We start from the raw sequence: 6,710 nt of genomic DNA, 5'->3' as shown, positions 1-6,710 counted from the left end.
TCACGAACTCAATGGACATGAATTTGAGCAAACTCTAGGAGATAGCAGAGGACAGAGGAGTCTGGCTTGCTGCAGTGTATGTGGTTGCAAAGAGTCAGACATGACTGAGCGACTGAACAACAAAACATTGATTAATAAATCTGATATTTCTATCTAACAATACCTAACAATGCCAAAAAAAAAAACCCCTAATAATGCTCTAATAATCATAATAACACTTCTGATCTATCTCCCTCCACCAGAATGGGAGCTCCTTGATGACAGGCACTCTTTCTTGATCACCCCTGTATCTCCAACACCCAGAAGAGTTCATTTTTTGACTGACATCTGCATGCTGCCTACTTAAAGAAGCTTCTCCTGCTGCCCCCAATCCTCTCTAGCTTCTCCATCAGGGAGCTCCACTGACTTGGCACTAATCCCATATTGCTGAGAGAGGCACTCTCCTATCAGAGGAGACATTATAAGATCCTGCATCTTGTCTCTCTGCCCCTTCCTCTCCCCTCCCTGACTCCCACAGTACCTAGCATGGGGTCCTTGCACAAACACAGATGCTCAAAAGAATCTCTGCTATTGATCCAACTAGTTGGCACTTTTATCCTCTCTCCAGTCCCCATCTCACCCCCTTGGGCTAGAAGTTTATCCTTAATTGTTCTCCTCCTGAGTTTAGTGTCATGATTAGCCCCAGTTGTTGCTTGGTTGTGAGATGAACTTCATTCTTGAAGGCCTTCTAGTGAAAGGAAATCTACGAGGGTTCACTTATGAACTGAGTTCCCCTATTTCATGGCCAATGTAAACACAGGCAAGTATATAATTATCAAACATTATTACCACTTGTAATTACTACAGCTCCTCAGTCAACACTGGGAACTAAAGAAATGAGCATAAGGAGCAGAGTGTTTAAATTTTGCCCTCTTGCCCCTTAAAATATTTATTTTTCAATCATCACTCCAAATAATTTAATTACTTCTTGCTACCGAATTAGTGCATGTATATGTGAATTTGTGCATGTATATTTACAGGCCATCGAGAGTAAAGCTTCATAACTTTCTAAATGTCTGCCTCTAACTGAGTGTCCCATCAAATATTGCTAAGTATTCATTTCAAGGCACTGTTTCTAGACTGCTAAACACCACCATCAACAGTAATTGAAAAGCTCCCTGAGTTTGCCCGGCTAGCTCAGTTGGTAGAGCATGAGACTCTTAATCTCAGGGTTCGAGCCCTGAGCTCGTGGGATCAAGCCCCAAGTTGGGCACAGCTTTTGGCTTCCCTGATAGTTCAGTTGGTAAAGAATCCGCCTGCAATGCAGGAGACCTGGGTTTGATCCTTGGGTTGGGAAGATCCCCTGAAGAAGGGAAAGGCCACCCACTCCAGTATTCTGGCCTAGAGAATTCCATGGACTGTATAGTCCATGGGGTCACAAAGAGTTAATTAACTGAAGAATTTCCACTGAGTTAATTCACTGAAGAATTTCCTAGAAGTCCGGCACTGTGGAGGGATCCATGCATAGACCAGTGGTTCCCAAAATATAGCCCCCAAACTGACTGCATCAGAATGTCTTGGGATAATTTAGAAATGCTGGTTCCTTGGCTCACGCCAGACTTGCTAGAGGGCATCTCGGAGGGTGGAGCCACTGAATACAAATATTAACACACTCCCTGGGGTCAGTCTCAGTCACAATGTAAAGTCACTGATAGATCCACTTCCCTGCGTTATCCTTGTCCTGTGTGTGGCTCTGAATCATCAGCAGGGAAAGCTATGAGAAACGAAAACATGGCTGCCTACACGACACTCTTCAGATCTGATTCTCCTGTAATTATTAAAAGTGTCCTCAAGAAAATTAATAATGATATTCATGCCAGTTAGAATGATAGCTGCTCCTACAAACGTCAAATTAACATGGTGGCTTAAAATAGATGGATTATCTCTCTCACACATAACTGTCTGGATGTAAGCTGGCAGGACCAGTGTAACATCAGGGATCCTTCTATTTTGTTGCTCTCCAAAATACAACACATATGGAGAGGGAGGTGGGAGGGGGGTTCGGGATGGGGAATACGTGTAACTCTATGGCTGACTCATATCAATGTATGACAAAACCCACTGAAATGTTGTGAAGTAATTAGCCTCCAACTAATAAAAAAAAAAAAAATACAACATAGTGTCTGTCTCCTATCCTACGATGGCTGCCCTAGCTCCTGCCACCACACTGATGTTTCCAGTCAATGAAACAAAAGGAGAGTGGAGAACATACTCCCTCCCTATAAGGGCATGACTCTGAAGTTCTACACATCACTTACACTCAGAGCTCTCTGGCAACTTCTACCTGCAAAGGAAGCTGAGTAATATATTCCTTTCTTTCTTTTTCTATGTTCAAAACAAATTCAGAAGATCGATTACTAAAAGAAAGATGAAAACAGATGTTGGATGACAAATAGCAGTCTTTGCCCTAGTACCTTCAGATTCATAAAGTTGTGCCTATGTGTGTGTGTGTGTGTGTGTGTATAAAACTCAATATTCTAGTATTCTTTTGACTAAAATTAAAGTTCAGCTGCTTTGCTGCAGTCATGGGGATTGGAATACTCAATTGTATTTTAATTTTAGACAAACAATAATTCTTTAATGTGTGCTATAATATTCTGGTTTAACATGGTGTCCTGTATTTTTATTTGCTACATCTGACAACTCTGTGTAGTCAGGGACCAGAAATGGAGATATTAGGAAACAAACATGTGGTTTTTTACGTTAAAGTATAGAAAGTGGGTCTTTTTAGCAGCTCTATGCCAAGAAGCCAATTCCTTTCCCTCCTACACAAGAGGGTTTCCGCAGTGAAATGAACAGTCCCTCCCATGGAGAAGAGAGTCAGGAGTTGAAGATGAACCATGGAGCAGCGTGGACCTCGGGTAGACAAGCCATCAGTGCCAACCAGCGTGAGCAGAGAGGCCAGTCGGCAGGAGCTGGGAAAGAGAGAGCACCTGCAGCCTGGAGAAAATGACTGAAATCAGGGAAATCAGCACACATTGTAGAGAAATTGCAGCCTCCAAGGAAAAGAAATGGGTTGCAGAAATGCAGGAGCACAAGCAAGGAAAAGCAAGCCATGGAGATCTGCAGCCAAGCAGAGACCCCATAACAGAGTAGCCAGGAGGGCTTCTGCAACTTTCCTAATGAGCCAAGTTTTCTCATAATTTTAAAAGTTTACAAAGTGGAGGACTTCCTGGTGGCTCAGACAGTAAACAATCTGCCTGCAATGTAGGAGACCTGGGTTCGATCCCCGGGTCAGGAAGAGCCCCTGGAGTAGGGAATGACTACCCACTCCAGTGCCCTTGCCTGGAAAATTCCATGAACAGAGGAGCCTGGCAGGCTACAGTCCGTGGGGTTGCAAAGAGTCTGACATGACTGAGCGACCAACACTTCACTACTGTCAAAAAGTTTACAAATCCCTGGAAGTGCGTGGACCTCTAAATGAACAGTCTGGATCAAACTCCAAGCTGCAGGATTGGTCCATCCAGCCCTACAGAGGAGGCACAGGCTGGATGAGGCAATAGCTAAGCCATCCTGGACCAGCCATTTACAGCTCGTGTCAGTCTTGCCTTATTTCCTCCTTCCTCCCCCAAGTGAGTCTGACCTACAAGCCCTGGGACTTCCCCAGCCATCTCTGACCTGGATATTGATGGCCTCCTCCCAGTGCTTCACTCTGGAACTCTTGACCACTCCCCAAATCCACTTCACAGTCCCAGCCATGGTTACTAGGTGGTTAATCATCCATGCAATTAACCAGATCCTGTGTCCGAGGAACCAGCTGAGGGGCTTTGAGTCTCAGGGTTACCTGCCAATCATTTGGAATTCTGCCTGAGACCGAGAACCTCAGCCTGAATCTATGTTGGGACCAGCTACCTTCTGTAAGGGCTAGACTCAGTTCCTAGTGTCCCGACCTGCTCCAAGGGATCCTATTACCTATAGACTGATTTCATAATGTAACTGCTTCTTCTGACTTGCATGGCCAGCTGGACTCCCCTCATTCCTTGCTCCACAGTCTTGTCCCTGTCCATATGGATGGTCATCAGAGTCAGGCCCAAGATTGCTGCATCAATCAGTGGTTCTCAGTCAATGGGAACATATCAGAACCACTCATGGGGCTATTTCAAAATCCCGGTGATCAGGCCCCACCCAAACCTACTGGATTTCTTATGGGAGGGTCCAAGGGTGTGTGTATTTTTGGAAAGTTCTATAGATGATTCTGATGTACTACCTAGATGAAGAACTTCTGCTCAAGACACTGTGCTTTGAACTTAGGGAAGGTTTCTGTAGCCAGCTTAGTTTCCCCACAGCCACCAGCCTTTTCCCCCTTTCCCCTGCCACTGTGGGGCCAGAGTGCCAATGTGCCTTGCCCCTGAGTCTTCCAGAGTTGTGATAGTGGAGGGAGAGGGGCCGTTAGGGGGAAAGATCCAAAACTGAATTTACATCTGCCTAGAATGTTATGTGTCACTTAGCATTTGTTAAGTTTAGGTAATTTCCCACGGTGAGAGCAATTTATTCTCAAAAATGCCCTTAAAAAGCCTGAAGTCCCAACTGAAGTACTACAGACAGAAATAGTTGGTAGCGGCTGTAAGTGATCTGAATCCTACTGACCACTGGTGCCCAGGGACTCCCCACTATTCTCCACTTTACCTGTCTCTCCTGAGGCTCATCTGAGCATTGGGGGTGAGAGGAGCCGAGAATTAAGTGACTAGGGTCATAGCACACAGCAGTTATATCTATATAGCTGCATCTATGTATATATTAATATACGCTACAACTTGCAAAAATATTGACAATGGATCTCTTTGCTCCCCCCCCCCCCACAAAATTACAAGAGAAAACAAGATGTGAAAGTCAAATTTCCTTTTATTTCCTCCCATCACCTCAAGACCTGCTCAGCACCCCTAGGCTTGGTGCACTCCCCAGACCCAATCTCATCTCCAATTCACACCCTTCTACTTGGCTGAGTCTCTGGGACTGTATATTGATGAGCCACCAACCCAGCCATTCAATATGATTCTGTCAGCCCACGGCATGTTTAGTCAGCACACCATCGAGCATCAGGTTTAGTTATTTTCTTTGAAATTAACCAGATATTTTTCTGCTGGAGATACTAAATCAATACGTTATGGGGAAGCACAGCATGACCTTACTCTAAATGAAAGCACCCCAGTGCTCCGTTGGGCAGGAGTGAAGGCTGCTTTTCCTCAGCCTCCTTCTGGTTCCCTTGTGCCCTTACCACTCAGCCTGTGTCTCTGCAAATTCATGTTACTTTCACCAAGAGTTTTCCCATTCCTACCTCGCAACCTAGAGAATTAGAGACTTCCCTTTGAGACACACCCATCCATCCTCTCATTCATCTATTGAGTGCTAACCATATCCAAGGCATTGGCAACCCAAAGTTTATTAAGATCTAGAACCTGTGCTGGGGTGCAGTATTAGTGAGGGGTTTTAGTTGCAGACAACAGAATCCTCCATAATTAAAGCACAAAGCAATTTGCTAGAGAATATTGGGCAGGTGACAGAATTTCCAGGATGATCAAGTTTGGATGTCATACATCCAGGAAAAAAAAATCTTATTACCCATACCACAGGACTATTCTAGAGGTACCCTCACTTCTGCACCCCCTGTGATGCTACAGACTGAACACCAGGAATGCCGCCACTCAGAAGAACCAAATGCTTCTACCATCACACTTTCCAGAACCATCTCCCCAAATGAGGCCTCCATCTGTGTTGCTCACTTCTACCTCCAGACATTAGGTGCCACTGAACTTGGTCAAATATTTGTGCTTACTGCAAAATTTTAGGAAATGTAGCTAGGAGGCTATAAGGAGTGGGGGATTTCGAGGATGCAGAGAGAAGGCCAGAAGAGACTTGATGGCTGACAAAGTGTGAAGGTAAGTAGGCATTCACCCAAAGGATAAGGAAGAGAAAATGTAGGAAGAGGGGATGTCTTGAAATAAGGCACTGGGGTGTGAATGAACAAGCATCCTTGGGGAAAAATGAGAATTTAGTGTGATTGGAACAATGGTGAATATGCTGAAGATAAGGGAGCGGTGGACAAAGACAAATGAATTAAGAAATAAGAAGGTAGGTAGTGGCCAGACTGGGAAGGGTCTCTCTTTTTGTATTTTTTGTTTGTTTGTTTTTTGTTTTTTTTTACTGCTCTGGGTCTTCGTTGCTGCACGTGGGTTTTCTCTGGTTGAGACTCGAGGGCTTTTCACTGCAGAGGCCTCTCTTGTTACAGAGCACAGTCTCTAGGGCACACAGCTTCGGTAGTTGCAGCTCCTGGGCTCTAGAGCTCGGGCTCAGTAGCTCTGCTGCACAGGCTTATTTGCCCGGTGGCATGTGGAATCTTCCCAGATAAGGGATTGAACTCATTTCCCTTGCATTGACAGGCAGATTCGTAACCACTAGATCATCAGGGAAGTCCCAGCAAGGGGCTCTTAGGCTCTTAGAAGCTGGACCTTTTCCCAACTAGGGCCAGACTCAGGTGATTTCTCCAGGTCTGACCAAAATCTGCAAATTGTCAATCAAACTGTGATACTTCAATCTTGGCCCAATAAAGTAATGCCCTAGTAACATTCTCTCTGCTGAAAGGTAAACAAGACAACTTTCAACACAGTAGGTTAGTTCCATAAAGAAAGAAGCATTTCCATCATATTTTCAGAATATTTCCATTGTCCCAATAT

General features: G+C 44.7%; 1 non-coding gene across 1 annotated transcript; it reads left to right on the top strand.

The window, feature by feature from the left end:
• Positions 1-1,165: 1,165 nt before the first annotated feature.
• Positions 1,166-1,252, top strand: TRNAK-CUU. Its single transcript has one exon. It is a non-coding gene; the product is annotated as a tRNA-Lys (tRNA).
• Positions 1,253-6,710: the final 5,458 nt, after the last annotated feature.

Source organism: Cervus canadensis, chromosome 11 (genome assembly GCF_019320065.1).
Source record: "Cervus canadensis isolate Bull #8, Minnesota chromosome 11, ASM1932006v1, whole genome shotgun sequence".
NCBI classification, from domain to species: Eukaryota; Metazoa; Chordata; class Mammalia; order Artiodactyla; family Cervidae; genus Cervus; species Cervus canadensis.
The sequence above is the reverse complement of the archived record's forward strand: the minus strand, read 5'-3'. Positions and strand labels throughout refer to the sequence as shown.